Source organism: Humulus lupulus, chromosome 8 (genome assembly GCF_963169125.1).
Source record: "Humulus lupulus chromosome 8, drHumLupu1.1, whole genome shotgun sequence".
NCBI lineage: Eukaryota > Viridiplantae > Streptophyta > Magnoliopsida > Rosales > Cannabaceae > Humulus > Humulus lupulus.
Window position 1 is genome coordinate 100,390,672 of NC_084800.1, and position 25,601 is coordinate 100,416,272.

The following is a 25,601-nucleotide window of genomic DNA, read 5'->3' on the forward strand; positions in this document are numbered from 1 at the left end:
TTCTGGGATATTGGGTAATGGGAATTAAATATTTGATGATAAATTGGGAGTTAGTAAGATCATGGGGAAATTCTGGAAGTTTTGACTATTTTACCTCCCGGGGGCGTTTTTGGGACCCCGAGCATTAGGATTTGCTTGAGGCTACTTAAGCTTGAAGTAACCTGTTAAGAAATAAAAAGAACGTTCTAAACGTTCTCTCTCCCTCAAAGTTCCATTTTCAACACCCGATCACATTTTTGAAGGAAACTTGAGTTCTAGGACTCAGATTCAAGCGAGGATCAAGGCATATTGATTCTAGGGAAGATTAGAAGCTGATTAGCCGGAGGATTTAGTTGGGAAACAACTCAATCAGAGGTAATTCAAGTTTTAAGTTCTAAGTTTTTAAGCTTGAATTGGATTTTGTGTTTTGATGAGTTTTTGATTGAATCGGAGCTTGGGTTTTGTTGGTTTTGGATCATGGGGATGTTTGGGAACTTTGATTTTGGAATTTAGAGATGTTTGGGTAGGATTTTGGAAGGTTTTAAAATGGTAAAAACATGGTTTTTGGGCTAGTTCGTGGTTGGGTCGCGGCCCTATTCTAGGGCGTCGCGGCCCATGCTTGAAGGAGGAGGCTGGCTCTGTCTGGAGGCGGGCAGCGGGATGGTGTCTGGAGGGCCGCGGCACTTGAGGGAAAATTTTTCCAAATTTGGTGTTTGATCGTGGGAACTTAACTCTAAGGGCCTAGGATCGATCTTACTACCCAGTTGAGTGGGATTAGACGTCCCGGAGGCTTGGGTTGGGTTTGGAAGTATTTATTTACTCATTTTGATGAGGTTTTATATTATGTTTGTTACTAGGTTATTGCTAAGGGATTGGAATCAGGACCGTGCTTGTGGCTCATTTATTGGTAACCTGTGCTTAGACCAACGGTAAGAAAACTACACCTAGTATGTGACATGCATGGTTATTAATGAGGCATGTGGAGTGCTCTATATGTAGACATTTATTGCATATTAAATGTTTAGCAGTCTTGCTTATCTGTGAATGGTACTGACTTATTATTCAGAATCAACAATGGTGTCAGTATTGATTGTGAAGCTGTGACTTATTAGTCAAGTTCGGTAGTAGTACTGAGCACTGGTCGTATGGTATTGGTTTATGAGTCAAGAACGGTATTAGCATGTTTAATGCAAGCCGAAAAGATTAGATCTAATCGACATAAGCATTATCAACAGAAGCATGAAATGCTTGACCGACCTTAAGTTCGATGAAAAACAAAAGTGCTTGTCTAGTCTAAAGGCTAGATATTTAGAGCCAGAGTCAAAAGGCTAAGGTGACCTGCACGTCACATGGCTAGGAGGGTATGGGACCTCAGAGATAGACTTATCAGTTATCTAACAAAGATAGACTTATCAGTCATCTACATAAGGATAGACTTATTAGTCATCTATACAGAGAAGCTTATTAGTCATCTACCTTAGAGATAGACTTATCATTCATTTAACAGAGATAGGCTTATCAGTCATCTACATAAGGATAGACTTATTAATCATCTACATAGAGATAGACTTATCAGTCATCTACATAAGGATGGACTTATCAGTCATCTACTCGGAGATAGACTTATCAGTCATCTATACAGAGATAGGCTTATCAGTCATCTACACAGAGATAGACTTACTAGTCATCTAAACAGAGAATGACTTATTAGTCAACTATTCAGAGAGACTTATTAGTCATCTACTTCAGAGCGAGAGACTTATTAGTCATCTACTCAGAGCGCAGGACTCTGCAAACATTTATTTGTACCTGCTTGCATGCATGATTAGGGTTATTACTTCTAGGCATGCCTATTATGATTTTGTAACATGTTATTACTATTCATGAGCATATTGAGTTTTCTTGCTGAGCTTCGGCTCACGGGTGCTATGTGGTGCAGGTAAAGGCAAAAGAAAGCTAGAACATCCTTGAGTTGGAGAGCTTAGGTGACGATGTGTACATATGTAGCTGCTCGACCACCACGGCCAAGGGTTTAAAGAGGAACTAGAGTTAAACCCTATTTTACCGCTTAGGTCGGCTGGTTGTAAATATTCTGTTGTAATTAACCTTTAAATTATATTTTTGGGATCCCAATGTATACAATAAACGTTTTAGTGAAACATTATATCTGAACCAAATTTTTTAACCCTAAACCGCTAATCATACTTAGTTACACGATTATGGCCAAATGACTTGATTAGCGAATTTAGCAGTGTTTAAAATGCACACCATATCGGTCCCTAGAGTTTAGGGTGTTAGAATTGTTGTAGCCGTGGACTACTTCACCAAATGGAGTAAAGCAGAACCACTTGCCACCATAACCTCAAAGAAAGTCTTATACTTTGTGGTGAAGAATATCATATGTCTATTTGGCCTACCAAGGAAGATAATCTCGGACAATGGGACTCAATTCGACAATGATATGTTCATTGACTTTTGTATGAGGCATGGAATCACAAAAAGCCTCTCCTCGGTAGCACACCCCCAAGCTAATGGCCAAGTAGAAGCAGTGAACAAGACTATGAAAGACACTCTGAAGAAACGCCTTGAACAAGCCAAAGGAGCCTGGCCAGAATTACTTCCGGAGGTCCTATGGTCACATCGAACGACAACACAAATGACGACAGGGCATATGCCATTCTCTTTGGTGTTTGGGTATGAAGCCATGTTGCCAGTTGAACTCACTCCCCCATCGCATAGACGAGTATGATCAAGGGAGGAACCACCAACTAATAGAAGAGTCGCTCAATTTAATCGAAGAAAGACGAGAAAAGGCAAGTCTCAGAGTAGCAGCACATCAACAAAAAGTGGCCAGATACTTCAACTCCAGAGTGAAAGATCAAAAATTCCAAGTTGGTGACTTAGTACTAAGGACGGTGTTCCTAAACACTAAGGACACTACAGCTGGGGTACTAGGACCTAACTGAGAAGGGCCATACCTTGTGGAGGAGGTAATCCCACCAGGGACGTACAAGATAGCTCGACTGAATGGATAACTAATAAAAAACTATTGGAATGGTGAACACCTCCGCCAGTACTACCAATGAAGTTGTTCAGCAGCAACACAAGTTTTGATTTGCAAATGTATTATTTTTGAATTATCTATGTAACAACCATTTTGCTTCAATGATGAATTTAACTTCTTAAGTTTCTCTTAGTTCTTTAAATTTCTTTCAACGAAGGACTTATCCTTTAGACCTGTCAACCCCATCGAATCATGTTTGATCTTGGTTCTTGAGGAGCCTATCGACCCATACGATCCAAAAGAGAGACAAGTCCTAGGACAATGTCACCAAATTAATGGATCGTGTTCGATCTTGGTTCTTGAGGAGCCTATCAACCCATAAGATCCAAATGAGAGATTGGTCTGAGGACCTTGTCGCCAAACTATTTGATCATGTTCGATCATGGTTCTTGAGGAACCTATCGACCCACACGATCAACAAGAGAGATAGGTCTGAGGACCTTGTCGCCAAATTAATGGATCATGTTCCATCTTGGTTCTTGAGGAGCCTATTAACCCATAAGATCCAAATGAGAGACTGGTCCGGGGACCTTGTCGCCAAACTATCTGATCATGTTCGATCCTGGTTCTTGAGGAACCTATCGACCCACATGAGAGACAAGTCCAAGGACCTTGTCGCCAAATTAATGGATCATGTTCGATCTTGGTTCTTGAATAGCCTATTGTGGATGCTCAAAATTCAACACCGGTAAAGAACCCACATCTCATGCCTAAGGTCCCTGGAAGGTCCAAAGCAACCATGTTTGAAGTCCATTTGAACCCTCAAATTAGTGCTCAAAATGACCCTGCTCCAAATGACCCTGCTCAAAATGACCCTTCTACAAATGACCACTCCACCTTGGACACTAGTAAAGAGCCCAAGCGTCCCGCGCGCCCCAGGTGCCTCGCGCGCCCCGCTCACCTCGTGACACCACCAGGAGACAAGCGTCTCGCGGCCCCCAAGACGCCACATGCAACAGTCATGCCGTGGTCCTTGTGGTGGCCTCCTTTCACACACCAGCCTCATCCTTAGGGGTGTCCACGTGATGACCATGGAGCAAGAAGAGTTAGAATACGGATGGTACGATGTCCTTGCTAGACAGGTAGTGGCAGTACAAGAATGGTACATGGTCAGGATTCCCTCAACATGCTTATGAGATTCGTACCCAACAAGCAGTGGAGGCATAATATGGTACCAAGACAAGAGTACTTTTGCAGACCCCTGACACGTACTAGAGCAAACCCCCACTCTTCCAAAACCACTACCCCTGAAACCACTCTCCTGACAGTGTACTTGTGTACCATCTGGTCCCCTGGACTACAATGTATCAGGGGCCATTAGAGCCCACTATAAAAGGAACCACACTTCCACATGGGAAGGGGTTGGAAAAAATACTGTAGCACTACACCATATGAAATACAAGTTCATTTCACCATTTTCTTTCTGCAACTGTTCTTTGAGTTCCCAATTAGATCTTTGAAGTTTTTCTTTTGATAATCGCTACATTTCTATTTTTCTAACTTAACTTGGTTGACGAGTTCTCACCGCCAACAGTTTGGCGCTGTTTGTGGGAAGAACAAGCATCAAGCTAGCGTTCTTCCATCACTTCCAACAAAGAAAGATGCTAAGACGTTCAAAATGCCTATGGCAAATACAAGATGATGAGATTCGTCGGGACGAAGTAGAGCGGAGGGCTTCCAAGAAAGATCCCCCTCCGCCCAAGCATGGAGGTAGACCGGAAGAGCCTCTTCCCCCAAGGGAGGAGAAGGAAGCATCATCCCTGGCCCTCCGACCCGACAGAGGTCATTCAGAGCCACCAGTGTATCCACTTCACCGACCTCCGGTGGCACCACGCTCAGGCCACCAAGACCCAGGTCCATCGACGCACGGGCCAAGCAAGGGTCCCGAGGTATGCTCGGTAAGTTCCAGCTCAAGGACTCGCTTCTACAGGGATGAGATTCAAGAGTTACATAAAAGACTCGAAGGCTAGAAACCACGATAGAGAAGATGCAGGAGGTCTTAAACGACCTACTGTAAGGAAAGTCAAGCATACCCCTTCCTAAGCGTAAAGAAAAGGAGCATGAAAAAGGGGAAGACACTGTCCCCATAGACGATGGGGGAACCCGAATTTCCACCAGTAAAACTCCCCCGACAAGGTCCCATGGGGAACCTAGGCCGACGAAATGCCCCCAAGAGCAAAGGAGAAAGGAAGACGATGGTCATAAGAATGAAGCAGAACTCACCTCAAAAGAAGCGCCCCCTGCGGTTCGCCCGAGGAACACCACCAAAGCAAGGGTTCAGTCTGAGGACCCGCGAGACTCCTCAAGCAAAAAGAGGAGGGGACTAGACACTAAAATGCGAAGCCCTCGGGACAAAATTACCACTTCACCTGGGGGGGCACAAAGATAATGAAGAATTTGACCTTGATTCGCCCTTCACAAGGGAGATCCAGGCTGAGAAAATGCCCACTGGCTTCAGAGAGCCTCCATGACTCCGTACGAGGGTACTACAGACCCAAAATATCACTTAGACTCCTTCAATAACTTGATGAGGTTAAGAGGGGTCAACAACAGGGCAAAGTTCCATTGCTTTGTCGTTACGCTTAAAGGAGTGGCGTACAAGTGGTTCAAGAGGTTAAGGCCAGGAACAATCAAATCATGGCAGCAATTCTCTGATGAATTTCTTCAGCAACACCATGCAGCCTGTGATTACGTCATGCCAATTACCAGCCTTGCTAACATAAAACAAGGCAAGAATGAAAGTTTGAAGAACTATATCCATAGGTTCAATATGGAAGCAATGAAGGTGGGAAGCTTAACCAAAGCAGAGCTCAAGATGGCTATTACAGCCAGAGTACGACCAGGAAGCAGGTTATGGAGTAACATGCTCAAAACAGAAGTTTTGAATTTGGATGATTTCTTCGAGAGAGCACAGAAGTACATACGTGTGGAAGAGGGCCATAAGAACTCGAATGTTGAAGAAAGCAAACCTTCCTCCAGTCGCCCTACTACCAATACGTCTGAAGATTCCATATAGAAGGGGGCGTCGTGCTAGAAGGGTCGCTGACAAAGTTTGAGATTGAACTAAGACCATCTAGCCATGAAAGTCCCGACCTGAGGGGAGATCACCTCAAAAATTGCAAAAAGGGTCTCAAAAGTAGACGCCTGCAAAAATGGTCTCAAAAGTAGACGCCTGCAAAAAGGGGTCTCAAAAGTAGACGCTTGCAAAAAGGGTCTCCAAAGTAGACACTTGCAAAAAGGTCTCAAAAGTAGACGCCTGCAAAAAGGGTCTCCAAAGTAGACGCTTGCAAAAAGGGTCTCAAAAGTAGACACCTGCAAAAAGGGTCTCCAAAGTAGACGCTTGCAAAAACGGTCTCAAAAGTAGACACCTGCAAAAAGGGTCTCAAAGTAGACGCTTCCAAAAAGGGTCTCAAAGAAGACGCTTGCAAAAAGGGTCTCAAAGAAGACGCTTGCAAAAATAGTACTATGCCTAATGACGAGAAGGACGCTTCTCGCAAGAAATAATAAGCGCGGGCAATAATATATAAAAGGATAACTAGAACCCAAGGGGTCAATATATCCTTATAGATACGATCAAGGTGCACCAAAGAGAGACCTATCGAACCCCCTTTCGCGTGGGCTCCAAAGGACCTCGAGCATGATAAATACAGAAAAAAATAAAAAAAGGAAGAGTCTACAAGAATGCCTAAAGGCCTCCCTATAGACTGGGGGGCAAGTGTGGATACCAAAAATCCACCCTAAAAAAAAAATCTCCAGTACATGGTTAAAATACAAGGCTAAAGGTCACTTAGTCACATTATCAGGCTCAGACCTGTAAGTCTTGTGAAACCGGGAGATTGTCCCAAGGGAAGCATCACCTTATGAGCTGTGAAGTATGGCCTTGCTAGGCTAAGAGGCAAAGCTACGCGTCACGAGAGGGCAGGTGCACGAGGCCCTCCCATAGCGAGGCCCTACTTGTCTTGACGCTGAGAGATGACGAGGGCACCAGAGATGTGAATGTAGGAATTATTCCCTTGTGAATTCCATCCAAGAGAGCCACCCTCACTATGCGAGGCTCATGGCTGGCCTCCCACGCACGCTTCAGCACTCGAAAACGAGTACCCCAAGGCGCCACCTTCACTACGCGAGGCTCACAACTGGCCTCCTATGCACGTCGTGTCTACGCGAGATATCGCGTCTTGCCTCCAAGTGGTCACATGGGGTGCAGCCTCGCTAGACTTCCCGTGTCCCGCATGCATAGACGCACACATCCGAACATAGGTCCCAAAGGGCCACCTCGCTTTGTGAGACACTCTAAGGACCCTGAACCCTCTCGCTATGCAAGGCACTTCGCTAGGCTTCCCGCGTGCACCTTGCCTCGCCTCACGCTCCAACCACGGCACCTGCTACGGGCGTTCCACCCAGCCACCCGGGCAACGGTGTGCTCGCCAAAGGAGGAGAAATAGAAGTTTGGATCCTGCCTCCATACACCGTAAAGGGCGCGCTCTATGGACCTATATTCAATAGCTGCCCTATCCACCTCTAAGGAAGCGACCCTCTCCTGCGACATGACTGCAGCAGCCTTAGCACCCTCAAGTTTGCCCTCTAAGGAAGCGTCCCTCTCCTGCGACGCAGCCGCGGTAGCCTTGGCACCCTGGAGTTCGGCCTCTAGGCTGGTGACCCATTCCTACAACATCGTGGCTTTGGCAATTGCCCTCTTCTTCTTTTTCGATGAGGCAGAAATTTGCGCCAAGGCCCTTTCTAGCATAGACCTGGTTTCAGCAAGCTCTCCCTCAAGCTCCTGGACCCTAACCGCAAGACGGTCCCTCTCGGCATTCGACATGGAAAGGTTATGAGCCGAGTCGGCAAATCGCTAAGCCACGATATAGGCCTGGCATGAAGACCTATTTATAAGAATCAAAGAGAAGAGTCTACCAGAGCACCTAAAGGTCCTCTCCTAGACTGGGGGGCAAGTGTGGATGCTCAAAATTCAACACAGGTAAAGAACCCACATCTCATGCCTAAGGTCCCTGGAAGGTCCAAAGCAACCATGTTTGAAGTCCATTTGAACCCTCAAATTAGTGCTCAAAATGACCCTTCTCCAAATGACCACTCCACCTTGGACACTAGTAAAGAGCCCAAGCGTCCCGCGTCCCACGCGCCTCGCACACGCCCAGCGCCTCGCGCGCGCCCCGCGCCCCGCGCCTCATGTGCCCCGCGTGCCCTAGGCGCCACGCGCGCCCCGCGCACCCCAGGTTCCCCGCGCGCCCCGCGACACCACCAGGAGACAAGCGTCTCGCGGCCCCCAAGATGCCACACGCAACAGTCACCCCGTGGTGGCTTCCTCTCACACACCAGCCTTGTCCTTAGGGGTGTCCACGTGGTGACCATGGAGCAAGAAAAGTTAGAATACGGATGGTACGGTGTCCTTGCTAGACAGGTAGTGGTAGTACAAGAATGGTACATAGTCAGGATTCCCTTAACATGCTTATGAGATCCATACCCAACAAGTAGTGGAGGCATAATATGGTACCAAGACAGGAGTACTTTTGCAGACCCCTGACACGTACTAGAGCAAACCCCCACTCTTCCAGCACCACTACCCCTGAAACCACTCTCCTGACAGTGTACTTGTGTACCATCTGGTCCCCTGGACCACAATGTATCAGGGGCCATTAGAGCCCACTATAAAAGGAACCACACTTCCACATGGGAGGGGGTTGGAAAAAATACTGTAGCACTACACCATATGAAATACAAGTTCATTTCACCATTTTCTTTCTACAACTGTTCTTTGAGTTCCCAATTAGATCTTTGAAGTTTTTCTTTTGATAATCGCTACATTTCTATTTTTCTAACTTAACTTGGTTGACGAGTTCTCACCGTCAACACCTATCGACCCATAGGATCCAAATGAGAGACTGGTCCGAGGACCTTGTCGCCAAACTATTTGATCATGTTTGATCCTGGTTATTAAGGAGCCTATCGACCCATACGATCCAAACAAGAGACAGGTCTTAGGACCTTGTCGCTAAAATTATTTGATCACATTCGATCCTGGTTCTTGAGGTACCTATCGACCCATATGATCAAAAAATAAGAGACTGGTCTGAAGACCAGTCACCATCATCAGATCATAATCGAATCTAGTCCTTGCGGGACCAATCGATAATTTGATCTAAGACTTGTTACAGGCTCGATTATCCCATCTAGACCCGGTTGGTCCAACTTAGACACTTCTGTCTATAATTGTTGACCGCGTTTTGGCCAACGACGAGTAGATGTCGAAACTACAATAAACCTTCAAGAGAAAAAATACGACACAAATAATTTTATAGTGGTTTAGCCCCAATTTATTGGTAATAGCCTATTCCACTTGGAGTTGTGATATATTTAGCCTACACTTAAGATCAGATGAACTTAAGCCAACTGAGTTTCTTAAGTGCAAGTAGAAAAATATGGAGTTTCTCTCTCTAGAGAATACAAGCTTTATCTCTCTAATCCCTCAGAAAATGCCCCAAGAATGCCCGAAGTAGCAGTCCCCAAAATCTCAAAACGAGAGAGTTTTCTCAGTCTCCAAAGATCCCTAAATGATTCCATGAGCCCTTTATTTATAGGCTCATGGATCGTACATAAATATCTCCCTTTTACCGGGTCTTTGGTTCTTCCAACAGACTTTAATTAATTAATAAATTATAAATAAATCTAATATTACAACAATATGGCTATTATTCCAGGATATCGAAGAGATTCCCGCGTAGGTATGACCGATTCTTGTTGATGTCGTTACTGGGATCTTTTGCGTAGCCCTGCTTTGTTTAGTCAGTCCACATCACACCCAGGAGGAAAACTGAAGGGCCAAAGCACTCCACTGGTCGGCCAAACACTTGACTGGTCGGCCAACACATGTCTGGTCAGGCAAACACTTGGCTAGTCAGACAAGCTCCTGACTGGTCAGACAAGCTCATGACTGGGCGGACAAGCACTTGATTGAGCGGACAAGCACCTAACTGGGCGGACAAACACCTGACTGGTCGGACAAGCTCATGACTGTGCGGACAAGCACTTGACTGGTCGGTCATGACACTTCTCTGGTCTAGCATGACACTTGACTGGTCAGTTGAAAATCTTCACCGGTCGGACATAAATTCTATCAGATCGGTCAGATCACTTTATCACAACTCCGAAGAGCCAACACATTTATTGACTATTAATGTGCCATTTACTAACCATGCATTGCCACGTCATCGGACTCCAATTTTTGGGGATAACATTTGCCCCCCAAGTTTATTATATGATTTACTCGTATGATAAACTTTTCTCCAGAAAAATGTTTTTGAGGTCATCCAAAAGCTTCCATCCGATCAGTAACTTTCACGTAAACCCAAGATTGAACTTGTCTTTTGATTTCTTCAAATTATATTTTTTGATCTTGTTGTTGTGTATTTTGGATGAGGAATTGTGTTTGTGTTCATGGAATTTAGGGATTTTATTTTTCGGAATAGGTTTAGGGGTTATGCGTGGTCATGTCCGATCGGCCATAATTTTTTTCTCTTGTTGTTTGAACACTTGGGCACTTTGTCATGCCCTAAACTGCTCGGATGAAGGGCACCATTACTCGGCCATGCCCTTGGCTGCTCAGGCACCACTCCGATCGGACCCTATGCCATTCGCTCGGACATGGCGCGCTCAAGCTCCTCAGACAGGCATGGCACACTCCTCAGACCCCAGCATCCGCTCGGACCCCACATCGTAGCTCCTGAGACAGCTGCCTAGAAATGCATGTGCTTGGCAACCCCTTGGCACATTGCTCAGACATGCGCGCACGGCTCGGGATGTTTCGGCGTGACGCAAGTGCACCGCTCGGACGCTACACTCAGCTGCTCGGATGAATGCCCCCCACACCGCTCGAATGCAGCCCTGTTGCTCGGACGAATGCCTCCGTCTGCTCGGACACAGCCCTGGCTGCTCGGACACCAGCATTCAGACGCGCGCGGGCCTAGTCGGACATACTCAGCATCCGCTCGGCCCAACACCCCTGCTGCTCGGACACATCGCACAGCCGCTCGGGACACCTGCAACCTCATCGCTCGGATGCATGCCCTTATGTTCTCGGGCTTGTAAAAATTGGTTTTCTCCAGGAACTCATCATTTTGTTAGTCATGCTCAACAACAGAGTTTCCTACTGGACCAGTGATATATGCTCAGCTGACCAGGGAAGTTGTATCTATTCTCCCGACCAGGAAAACTTTGCACCTGATCAGCTAGACTTTGTACCTGGCCAATGTTTACTCTTTTTTCTTGTGAAGACAATTGTTGCTTAGCAGCTTTGATATTTTTCTCGTACAGTCGAGCTGTTGGCTTTTATACTTTACTTTTCTTTGTTAACTTGAAACATTCTAAGTCTTTTAGACTTAAAAAGTTATAAGTTTTTTGTGAATAGTAAAGTCACTTTGATGTATGCCTTATATTTTTGCATGAGTACTTAGTTTTCTAACTTTGAAATTCTAGACATTTCATAAGTCCATACTAAGTATACTTTCTCACACTCTTATTGCTCTAACATTTTATGAGCATAATACTTATTGTCACACGAATATCTGCTTCTAACTCAAAATTTTAAAAAATTCCAAGTTACTTAAGCTTTGTCAAACAAGTTAGCTTAATGGCCTTTTTGGACTTTGAAAATTTACAAGTCAGCCTAAAAACAGATATCTTAACTCGTGCTCTTATTGCCTATGTTAAATTATATACCAGTATACCCCATGTGCCCCCCAAATGATCGAGGGTCGAAAGATCCTTAGTCACTTGCTACTTGACCGAATCTGTTCGAGCAGTTAATTGCTCATGAAACACATAGAATATATTGAAAATATTCGAGCAGTTGAACACTGCTTGAATGTATCGACCAGTTGAACACTGTCCAATTTTACCGACCAGTTGAACACTGTTCGAATAATTAACACACATGCACATTTGTAGCAAGAATCGACCACGCTGCGCGTAATCTCTTTTATTCCAGGATATCGGAGAGATTCCCGTGCAGGTATGACCGATTCTTGTTGATTCCGTTACTGGGATCTTCTGCGTAGCCCTGCTCTGTTTAGTCGGTCCACATCACACCCAGGAGGAAAGCTGAAGGGCCAAAGCACTCCACTGGTCGGCCAAACACTTGACTGGTCGGCCAACACATGTCTGGTTGGCCAAATACTTGGCTGGTCGAACAAGCACATAACTGGGCGGACAAGCTCCTGACTGGTTGGACAAGCTCAAGACTGGGCGGACAAGCACCTGACTGGTCGGACAAGCTCCTGACTGGGCGGACAAGCACTTGATTGGTCGGTCATGACACTTCTCTGGTCTAGCATGACACTTGACTAGTCAGTCTAAAATCTTCACCGGTCGGACATAAATTCTATCAGATCGGTCAGATCACTTTATCACAACTCCGAAGAGCCAACACATTTATTGACTATTAATGTGCCATTTACTGACCATGCATTGCCACGTCATCGGACTCCAATTTTTGGGGATAACAACAATCATTATAACGAGTAGATGAGAGATTACGTAGATCGTGATCGACACTTTCTACACAATCTACATCTATGTATAGGTATCAAAACTATTGAGTATGAAACCATCACCCGACTACCAATGAGGGACAAGCATTTGCTGCTTGCGTCATTGGGTGAAAAGGATAGCACTATGTGTCTAAATGCTAGAAGCAAGGCATGGTCAAGTAGCAAGTGACCAAGGCTTTTAAACCCATGATCACTTGGGGGCATATAGTACATATCGATCGGGGTATACACAAGCAATAAGGGTTTGACCTTAAGTATTAAGCAAGCTCAAGTTTTTCTAGGACATTTGTTCGACATATGTTCCGAAAATGCAAACAACAAAAACAAAAACGGCATTGGTAGGGAGACTCCTAGCCAAGTCCCTTATAGTGTGGTCGGCCAGATCATCAACCCTATAGGGTAGTCGGCCTATCACCCATAGGGTGGTCGACCTGTTTTGTTCATGGTACTTGGTAAAGTATTATACTACTCACATTACCATGGTTGTTAGCATGAAAAACATAAAGGAGTAAGGTTAGTATGGTACGTAAAATACATGTGTTCAGAGTATACTGATACCTGAACCAATGAGGGTTGTGAGTTGATATACTTAATAAGCATTGGAAATAAAAAATTTCAATCAATACATTGGGTACTCATAACAAAAAATCATAAAGGCATAAAATGTCATATGAAAAATTGTCAAGTACAAGGTGTCCTGCCAATGGCGTGGAAGGAAAAATAGAGTAAAAGACCAATAGAAGACTAACTAGGGCGAGGAGTACCATCTGAAAGACCACCTTGAGCCTCGGCAGCCTCACGAGCCAGACACTTCCTAAGCTCCTCCGTTCGCGTCTTCTCGGGAAGGAAATCCAAGTTCACATTTTTTTTGGACTTCCAGATCAAGAAGAATCAAGAAAAAGTTGTCTCTGAATACTCTTCTCGAGCCTTGTCTCGAGCAGCTTTGACCTCTTGCTCCTTCTCGACAAGAGAATCCTTTTGCAATTGGTCCATGTCAACAATCAACCTATCTTGCTCACCTTCAGACTGTTAGAGCTGATTGGCAAGTTTCCCCTCCATCTGGGTTATCCTAAGAGTCAACTCGATCACTTCCTGCTGTTTGAGCTCCACAGTACTACGGAGGGTGTTGATCTCTTCATCCTTTGAAGAAATGTCAGCATCCCTAGAGCCAAGAACGCACCTAAGGTCCAGTACCTCTCGATGGATAGCTTTAAGCTCAAAACGAAGGTTGGAGAGCGTAGAAGTATTCTCCACATACCTATCACGGACATGAGAGACCAGCATCAGTGCCTACAAAAAGCATACAAGTGTTAGATAAACGCCAGAACATGAGCTAACGAGACAAGAAGAAGACTGTAAAGGACTCACACTCTGAATGTCTAGGAGTGACTTTGTTAGAATGGTGCTCAAGTCCTCATTCTTAATCCCATTAAAAGATGTTGTCGTCTTCTCCAGATGAGATGCTCGGTCCATGAGAGCACCTAAGTTCTGTATAGTAGACTGATGTGGCTCAGATAAGGGAGCATGCGCAAAACAGGAAGCCCCGCGTCAATGAAATTAGGAGGAACTGGTGTAGACAAAGATGGCTCTACCTCTATGATAGGACTAGACACCAAAATAATTGGACTAGACGCCAAAGGAGTCAGAGGAGACACCTCAAGATGAACCTCCATTACCAACTCAACCTCAACCCTGGCCCTTTTTGCCACTCGAATGGAAGGGCTGACCTCGGTGGGAGTCGACCTCTGCTGGGTATGAACAAAACCAAACATGTCTAAGCCTACAAAAGAAGATTGAATGTTAGAAAGATATTAAGCACAGATGAATCATAAAATAAAAGTGATAAAGAGTCTAACCTTCTGAATGAGATTTGGGTTCGAATGTTGTCTCATCAAAGTCGTCTGAAGCAAGTGATGAGTATGTGATAGATGCACACACCTCATCATCCTCCTGTCCAGCTGGCACAAGTGAAGAGGGTACCTCCTCGACATGAATGGGTCCCAGGGTGTCTATGGCGGTCACGGGCTCGGGACCATCGTCATCCAGAACATCGGCTATAGTAGGAGGAAACAACCCCACTTTCCTAAGGTTCTCTAGAGTATAGTGAGTCTTGACATTCTTCTCCTTAGGGGTCATTGCAATCAATGCCTTGGCCCTCACTGTCATAGCCTAGGTCAGGAGCGTTCTATAAAAAGGCCCAACGTGCTTAAACTTGGAATAGTTGGCCTATGTGTCCTTAGTAAAGAAATAGTTGTCGGCATATCTAAATGCCTTGCTATTTCTAGAAATCTCTTCCAAGAAGGTGTTAGTACCCTTGCTCGTATAATGGTGGAAGTGGAAATACCCCGAGTTGCGCTGAGAAGGGTTCGTCTTCAGGTCAAACAAGTGGTGGATCTCGTGAGGCACTGGAGCAACCCATTTTCTGCGGTGATAGATAATGTACAATGCAGATAAGACCAAGATCGCATTGAGAGCTAGTTGAGAAGGAACACTATATGTTGATGCGGTTTTTTTCCAATAGAGAATTAAGAACATAACAAGGTTGAATTAGTGCTTGATGATAAACTGAAGTAAGAAAATAACTCTCAAGAACACTGGTCTTTTTACGTGGTTCAGTGGTTAAAATCCACCTAGTCCACGAGTCTATATTATTACTGCTTTTCTCTCTATATTTTGATAGAGTTTCGGTATTACAGAATAATCGTCCCCCCTGTCCAATATTCTCAGTATTTATAGAGAAATTCCTTGGACAGGTTTGGGTAACCGCGTGAGTCAATCATGGATTTACACATTTATTACATTTAATATGAAATATTCTCATTTATACTAGGATAGGATCTGATCATGAAATAAATAGTCTCCTAATATCTAGGACATTAAATATCATAAGCTGGCCATAAACGATCGTATACAGTATTTGGGTCTTTGGGGATCCGCAGATACGCCATATCTCCAAATTACCCCGAGCTAGATATACCGTCGAGTTCGTACTGTGGAGGCCATGCCTTATAAATATTATAAGCTTGCCCTTATCAATTTATGCATCCCTAGCTCGGACAACCATCATGAAAACCGTGCTGTCTACGTGGAGAATACATGGACTCCTTGGCTATTTTCTTCCATGCATTTATTTGCCAGCTGTACATGATCTGAGTGAAAGACTCATGCTGAAATTAGGATACACACTACGGAAGTGTGGATGAAGAGGAAGTAGGGCGCCAGACTTAATGACAGAACGTGTCCAAGCGCACATACCCAGAGGGGGGTCCTCCGCTCTTTCATCTGGACCAAGGATAGTAATAGACACGCCGGAGAGGTCAAAGGTCTTCCTTAAGTTCTTTACCTTCTCTTCAGTCATGTTAGAGGCCGCCCCCTTAAACCAAAAAACCTCATAATTATCAGGGCGAGGTTTCTCAACTGGTTTCCATATGATCTCACTAGCGAAGGTGGCCCAATAATCGGATGAATGGAATTCCTTTTGTTGTCTCTTCTTCTACTACGCAGCTGGTGAGACTGTCTTGCTCTTGGAAGGAGGGAGAACCACCTTATGCTGGAACCTATGAATAGAACGCTCTTGAGGATGAGTAGCATAGCGATGAGAGCCCCGGTATGTTCTTACTGAGAAGAAAATGGATGAGGAGCCCGACTAGTATCTCAGTGCAAAGGATGTTGCAATGAGTCTTGCTGACCTGACCTATCCCGCTGAGAAGATTGACTTCGTTGAGATGTGTCTTGAGAGCTGCGGGGCGTACTGTGTTGAGAGGAATTCTGAGAAGAGCTAGGCGAGGAGCCCTGAGTGATGTGCCTAGCAATATGAGGATCAACTTCAGAGGGTTGTCGAGTCGTCTGTTTTACTCTCGCCATTGGGCAATACCTTTTCAAGAAATCTTCCTCGCTAAACAAATATAAAGCGGAGCAAGGGATAATCCTTTTCACCCTTTCCAAGAACTCCTGGGGAGTGCGCTTGCTTACTGACTTGTCTGATGAAGAGGAGATGGACATCTGCAACAGAAGAAAAATAAAAAGAGTAAAGTTAGTAAGTGAACATACTGAAGCCAATAGCTGGGGGCATATCCATGAACTAATGAGCAAAAAATGAAGAAAACAGGAGAAAAATTCTATATAGGGGGTCGGCCCAGTGAGACTAAACCTGGGCCGACCACCCTGTATCCATAAGATTACAAAGCATGAAAGATGGGGCATAGGTGGTCGGCCTACCACCTTAGGCCGACCACCCCAGGGATGCAAACCTCAGAAAAATGCTAGAGGACTAAAGTTCAAGTCTCCAATAAAAATAATTTGTACAGTATAAGGAAGACCCCAAATAGATCAGTTGAGAAGAGAAAAAATTATTTTTAGGGTCCCAAGTGGTCGGCTTATGCTTGGGTCGACCACTTTGGATCCCTAGAAGTTGCTCAGGGGTGTGGTGGTCGGCCCATGAGGTAAGCACTACTTGGCCCATGATGGAAACTCTAGGGGTGGTCGGCCCTAACCCTAGTCCTAGACTTGGAAATCGCATAAGGCAAGGAAATGAAAGCCCTGGAGGTACTCGGCCCATGATTGGAAACTCTAGGGATGGTTGGCCTTAACCCTAATCCTAGACCTGGAAATCGCATAGGGAGAGAAGCCTTGGAGGTGCTTGTCCCATAATGATGCCCTAGGGGTGGTCAGCCATGAGGGAATATACATCCCTGGAAATCGCCTATGCTAGGGTTTGAAACTCTAGAAATCGCAGGCTAATGGATCTCAAAGAGGTGGTTGGCCTAGGGTTTTACATCCCTGAAATTGCATGTGCTAGGGTTTGTAACCTTGGAAATCGCCCAGGCTAAGGAATTTCACAGAGAAATTGTAACTTGATTTAAATAAGTCAATTATTGTGGATCAAAATAAAACAAAACAAGAAGATTCAGACAAAATTCCTCAAAGATTCAAAGTATTTCCTCTAAATCTAAGCACATTTAAATTAAATGGTGTAAAGATTAGGAGAAAGTACTTACCAAAGATCTAAGTTTGATGAAGAATTGAAGAAATCGGGCTTGGAGACTCATATGGGTGAGGCGCACAGAGCAAGAGAATGACCAGTGAGGTCCTACTTATAACCTCTCAGGCATACAAGATATTTTTAGGAATTCAAATTTTCATGAAAAATATCTGGTATGATTAAAATTTCAAATTCCTGGAAAAATATCTATATTTTTAGGAATTTAAAATTCCTTGAAAAATATCCATATTTTTAGGAAATCAAATTCCTTGAAAAAATATCTTATATTTTTAGGAATTAAAATTCCTTGAAAAATATTTTGTATTTTAGGAATTAATATTCTTGAAAAATATATTATATTTTTAGGACGTCAAAACTCCTTGAAAAAATATGTTATATTTTTAGGATTCCAAATTTCCTTGAAAAATATATTAGATTTTTAGGAAAGTAATTTTCTTTGAAAAACCTAATTATTTTTAGGAATTACTAATTATCCCTGAAATTAGTGCTAAGCAAATTATCGATAGTTAAAAAAGTATTATGTAATGTCCCGAGGGACTTGACTATTTAAGTAGTGCTACGGTATGTTTCTCAGGCCAGGATTAAGTTTACCGTAATGTTGAAAATATTACAATAAACTTGGGGGAAAATGTTATCCCTAAAAAATACGAAGATGACGTGGCAAATGAGAATGTGACACGTGACATCACAAATCAGGGAAAAACGACGAAGTATTGAGAAAAGACCGACGAGCAAAAAAGATAGGTCCAGGACCTATAGGGAAATCGACCAAGCCTAAATCCCCTAGGGGTGGTCGACCTAAGCAGGCCCAAGAGCCCTAGGAGTGGTCAGCCCGACCCCTACCCCAGGGGTTGTCAACCCCAGTGTGTCCAAGAGCCCCTAGGAGTGGTCGGCCTGACCCCTACCCCAGGGGTGGTCGGCCCCAGTATGCCCAAGGACCCCTAGGGGTGGTCGGCCTGACCCCAACCCCTAGGGTGGTCGGCCTGACGTGCTCAAGAACCACCTGGGTGGTCGACCTACCCCATTCTTCATAGGGTGGTCGGCCTAAACCCCCAAGTACACTATTAGGAGTATGTCCTAAAAGCATGTAAAAGACATTTGTTATTTCTATGAATAAATAAATACAATGGTTTATTATTGTTATATTTGGATTATTAAATTATTGTTTGAATAATTTTGTAAATATCAAAAAAATTCCATATTCATTATTGAGGGTGTGATCTTGTATTAGTACGAGAGAATTAAGATCACATGAATGAATAAAAATAGTCAACAACAACAAATTAAAGTTAAGGAATTCTTTAATTGGGGTTGTAAGTACGGTTTGCTGAGTATCATGTTGATACAAATAATCTAGATTCAGATTATTGATGTGGTAAGACATCTCGGTAAAGGTGCTTTATATAATATGATTATATATGACATGGACCGATATGAATAAAAGTCTTTATCCAAAAACTATTTAACAATAAAGACTTGTAATTCATATCATAACTGATGATCATTTATAGATCAACCTAAATCCTGAGTGTTCATGAACTCCTGTTCATGTTTATTAAATCTTTTGATTCATTCGTTAAGGTCTCTTCATAGAATGAGGCTAATGACTTTTGTTTTAGAGATTTAATATTATGGATGGCTGGGAACATGTATCAACAATACGGAATCTAATCTTTCCTAACGGATCGTATATTAGTTCCCTTAAGGGTTAATTCTGGAACTGAATAATTTTGAGCTCAAATCTATAATTAGATTATAATTTAATTATTCACTAGTGAATTAATGGTACTTAAGGAATAAGAAGTAAATTAGAAAGGTAAAATGGTAATTCTTCCATTCTAATTTATGAACTAATTAATTAGAGGGTTGAACTATTGTAAGATGGTTATATCAATGGACGACTTAGAATAAGATTTCTGTAAAAGTATATCTATAACATAAAGAGTGCAATTCTGAATTTATAGTGGAGAAATATAAGAATTAATAAATTAACTACTATAATTAAAGAGTTTAATTATTTAGTTTCAATTTATTGGAGCTTAATGTTATAGGTCAATGGTCCCTGAAATGACTCAAACAAACACTGACAAAGGTAAATACAAAAATGGGCAAAATGACTTATTTGATAAGTAATATATTTTTCAATGCACCAAACATAATTATTGTATAATTATGTGTAATTAATTAATTATTTGATTTAACAAAAATATAATTAATTTTGAATTAATTTATTTTTGGGATTTTTGGTATTTAAATAATAAGAAAAAATTGGGAAAAATCACATGCCTTCCCTGGCATGTGGTACACGTGTAGCACAGTGCACAGTCACTGTGCTACACACATAAGAAGCTCTTGGTAGTTTCTTGGTTCCACAATTTTAGTTATTTAAATATTAAATAAATAATGAGATATTGCAATATGATTAAAATATTATTATTTATTCAAAATCTGATAACTAATTGGTGATTTTCAAATTGTTTAAAATAACTAATATTTTATTTTTAATATATTGGATATATTAAATATAGGATATCAGTTTTTCAGAACGATTTTTTTCAGAGATAGAAAATATATCGTGAAATCTCTCTGAGAGAAAGAGAACAGTGACACAAGCATAGGTCACTATTCTTCACAAACTTAGGTCCAAACTTTATCAGATCTCATGTGTTGAGAACATCTGATAAATAGATTTTGCCTATTTTTTTTGTATAGCGAGCCCACACTCGTTCTTTGTATGCTGAGAACATTTTGGAAGATCTTGGTGTGAGATCTCAAGGATTTTTCCATACAAAAAGATAGCAGCAAGGAAGGACTTGAGGTAATTTTCTATTCATATCTTTGATTCAATATATATATATATGTATGTGAAGAAGTAGATCTAGAAATCTTGTGGGATTAAATTAACAATTTTGATTGTTGTTCTGCTGCGTATAATCTCTGATTTGATCTATAAAAACCAACATACACTTCACTGAGAAATACTCACTCTTGTTCAAACTGAAATCAACAGGCCTAGCACCCAAAAGGTCACAGACCTAGCACCTAGAGGATCAATAGGTCCAGCACCCAAAAGGTCATAGGCTTAGCACCCATGCTCGGGTCGTCGGGCCTAGCACCTAAGTCCCATATACCAACAAAGACTTAACATTTTCCTAGAGGTTTCTATCGTGCATTATCCACCATGATCTAGAGAAACAACGAGAAGACCCACGACCTCATAATCATGGGGAGGTGGACACGTATCTCCACTACTTGATAATTGTGTACCAAACCACGATCCCAATATTACTGGTCATGTAACAGACCTGGGTACTATAAATAAAGGACCCAGGGCTTCATTTCAAGGGATCGCTTTTTCTGGAATTTTTGAGATCTGAAGAACATTTGGGGAGAAATTTTGGGCGAATCAGAAACGAGTGAATACTTTTGTTCATCAGTGTAATTGTCGAGTGATTCAATACTAAAATCTATGTGGATTAGGTTATTATAGTTCGTTAGAACAAGGCTGAACCACTATAAAATTTATGTGTGTTTACTTAAGATAATCGTACTCTGTCGTTTATTCTATTTATTTATTTCAAAAGGTGTCGTATACTGTACATACGACCGTTGGCCAATTTCACAGGTCAACAGTACTTTTATTTAAATCAATAAAATGTCTTTACATGCTTTTAGGGCATTAATCATGACAATCTCCCACTTGCCCTCAAAGCAAGTGAGGCCTCTCCCTTAATCCCATGTTTCATACATGACCCATAAACGACTTTGCAGGAAGTGTTTTGGTAAACGAGTCTGCCAGTTCTATTCTGATACTATCTTCATAACAGTCACGTTACCTTAGTGCACAATCTCTCTAACTAGGTGGTATTTCATTTCTATATGCTTTCTTCTCTTGTGGCTTCTAGGTTCTTTGGAGTTAGCTACTGCTCCATTGTTGTCACGATACATGATTAGTGACTTATCCATATCTGGAACTACTTCCAGATTAGGTTAGAACTTTCTCAACCAAACTGCTTCCTTAGTTGCTCTACAAGCCGCTACATACTCGACTTCCATGGTTGAATATGCAATACTAGGATTCTTTAATACTTCTCTAGACTACAACTCCTCCACCAAGAGTGAACACTGACCCAGACGTCGACTTACGACTGTCTTTGTCTGATTGGAAATCAGAATCAATGTATCCAGTAGGGTTTAACTCACCCCCTGTATATACAAGCATATAATCTCTCGTTCTCCTTACATACTTGAGAATATGCTTTACTGCAATCCAGTTTTCCAAATCAGGATTTGATTGATAACGACTCATAATCCCTACAACAAAGCATATGTCAGGCCTAGAACACAACATAGCATACATCAGACTCCCAACTCCTGAAGCATAGGGATACTTTCGCATGTACTCTTCCTCCTGAGGTGTCTTTTGACATAACTCTTTGGAAAGAGTAATTCCATGTTTGGTCGGTAACTGGAATTTCTTAGAATTCTCCATAGAGAACATTTCAAACACCTTATCTGTATAATTAGTTTGAGAAAGTGCCAAGAGTTTGTTCTTCCTATCCCTTAGGATTTGGATTCCCATAACGTAGCTTGCCTCGCTCAAATCTTTCATTTGAAACTTTTCAGCTAACCACTTCTTTATGTTTGACAGTGTCTACATCGTTGCCAATGAGGAAAATTTCATCCATGTAAATAACTAAGAAAACCACTACTTTTCCTTTGATATATTTATATACACATGTTTCATCGATATTTTGTTCAAAACCATATGTTTTAATTGTTTCATCAAAGGTGATATTCCAAGATCTAGATGCTTGCTTTAATCCATAAATGGAGTTCAACAACTTACACACCTTTTGATCTTCCCCATTCTTGATGATCCCTTCTAATTGTACCATATAGATATTTTCATCAAGATAGCCATTAAGGAAGGTTGTCTTGACATCCATCTGCCATATCTCATAATCATATGTGGTAGCTATGGATAAGAGGATGCGAATTGATTTCAGCATGGATGCAGGAGAAAATGTTTCTTCATAATCAACACCTTTTATCTGAGTGTAACCTATGGCTACTAGCCTTCCTTACCATTTTTCTTCTTGTAGATCCATTTGCACCCAATGGGCCCGACATCTTTAGGTGGGTCTACAAGTTCCCACACAGAATTGGAATACATAGATTCCATTTCTTGGTACATGGCTTCTTACCATTTCTCCTTTTCAAGATCATCCATAACTTTTTTTAAGGTTAATGGATCGTCCTTGTCTGTGTCAGAAACATGGGTATGTGCCTCATGTTTGTAGCGAACAAGTTGTTTCACAATCCTCCCACTACGACGTTGCACTGGGGTTTCCTTTTCAGGAATAGTGGTTTCTTTGGTTTTTCGTTTATCATTTAATGATGACGACGAAGGTGATGGAATCTTATCAGCTATGAGTTCCTCCAAAACTACTTTGCTCCAAGGTTTATAGTTATTCATATAATCGTGTTCAATGAAGGTTGCATTTGTTGAAAAAAATACATTTTGGTCTTTGGGACTACAGAAGTAACCGCCTCTTGTTTTTGGAGTATATCCCACGAAAATGAATACTTTAGACCTCGAATCAAGTTTCCCTAATTTAGGTCTAAGAACATGAGCATGACAGCCCTAAATGCAGAAATTGTGAAAACTAGGTTTGTTTCCATTCCACAGTTCTAGTGGCGTTTTGCTTATGAGCACATTCAAAATGTAAGTCGTTGTTTGAAGTGCATATCCCTAGAATGAGAGAGAAAGTGAAGAGTAGCTTAACATTGACCTGACCGTCCAACAAGGTCATGTTTCTTTTTTCTGAAACACCATTTTGCTGTGGCGTTCCGGGTGCTGTGAGTTGGGATAGAATACCATGCTCCAACATGAAATCTTTGAATTCTAAATCCAAATATTCACCACCTTGATCTAATCAAAGTTTTTTAAGAGTCTTATCTAATTGCTTCTCAGCCTCAACTTTGAATTCTTGAAACTTACCAAAATTTTCAGATTTCCTAAGCATTAGATAAGTATGACCATATCTTGAGCAATCGTCAATAAAAGTGACGAAGTACTCATACCCACCTCTTGCTTGTTCATTGGTTGGACCATAGACATCGCTTTGTACAAACTCCAAAGGCTCTTAAGCTCTATTTCCTTTCGCAGAGAAATGAGTTTTGTCATTTTGCCTTCTAGACAAGATTCACAAACCGGAAGAGTTCCAACTCTTAGTTCTCTCAAAGACCCATATTTTGTTTACCAGTTTATTCTGTCTAGTCCTACAGGACCATGATGGTTGTGTTGCTTCTTATGCTATCTCAAGGGCATGAGTTCCACTCTTGGCAACTGCAATTGATACATTCTTTTTACAATATGTCTGGACACATTGTGTCATTATAAATCTGGTTATAAAAGTAAGAGGATTAATAAATGTGTAAAAATTAAAATAGTTATCTAAAAGTGGACACCCTGTCTAATTTTCTCAAAAAATTAAGATGTAAATTTTATAGTCAAGTAAAAGGCCCATGAGATAAATAAAAAAAAAGGCTCACGATAAATAATTACACTCTTCCTCTTCCTATCAAACACTCTTCCTTAGAAAAAATAATAAATAAATGCAAACACCCATTCCTCTTCTTCATCAAACAAAAAAGAATGAGAGGCCTACTGTTATTAGCACAACTACACAAGCAAGCAAGCAAGGCCCTTCTAGCGAGTGGTGAGGTGACTGATATTGACCCAACTATTTGATATTATCGTTGCTTTTCCTTATTTTCTTTTATTATTATTATTTTGCTTTTAAAGCCTTAAATAGATGTAGCTTTCATTAAAAACCCATTTACTTTTAATACATTTATACAACCATCCATCTCTTTCTAATTCTCTGATTCTCTTCTCCAACTCCAAGCTCCAATTTCTTGAAGAATTTTTGAAGTTCTTGCTTGGTTCTAAAAGACTAAAACTCCTTATTCATATTCCAAATTTTATTTTTCTTTTTACTCAGTTATTTAATTTTTATATAAGCTTCATTTTAGTTATCTTAGTTATAAGCTTTTCTGTTTATTTCACTATTTGATTTATAGCATTGTTATTTGTTCTTTAACTGTTTCCATATTTATTTGTTTTATAACTGTTATTGTTCTTTATTTATTTTTAACCACAAAATATAATATGTCTAATACTAATAAAAAATATGAATCAGGATATGAAAAACTTAAGAAAAAAAAAGAAAAATAGAAAATTTGATTCAATCCCAGAAAGGAGCCCTTGAAAAATTCCTAACAAAGAAGGATTCGAATAACTCATGTGGTGATGAAAATATTGAAAAAACCAGTGCAAATGATTTAGAACATAATGAAGAGATTAAAGAAAATCCCATAGATAAAAATATCAATAATGAAAAAATCAATGATGGTGTGGTGAATGTTGATGAAGCATGTCAAGCAAAAGGTGAAATTAATAGACAAAATAGGAGTCTTGAAAATAATTTGAGTCATGCTAGTAATAATATTTATCATCCAGGAAGATGGAAACTATTGACAATATTTAAGAGATTTATTAGTAGAAAAATGTCCAATAAGAGTAAGTCATATAAGTTTTCCAAAAGATGAAAATTCTAGACATTTTTTAAATTCTCATTATATTAGAAAATTGTCAGATGGTGAAAAACATGATAGAAGATGGTTGGTATATTCAAAAGATTTTGAAAAAGTATATTGTTCTTGTTGCAAATTATTTAGTAAAAAATATAGCATTAACCAATTGGGAAATGATGGAACTAGAGATTGGAGAAATATTGTTAGCAAACTTAAAAGTCATGAAATAAATAGTGAGCATATAAATAACATGAATGTTTGGTTTGATTTAGAATTTAGATTATCAAGGAATAAAATTATTGATAAATATATGCAAGAAAGAATTAATAAAGAAAAAGATCATTGCAAAAATGTTTTAATAAAGATTATTGTTGTTGTAAAAACTCTAGCA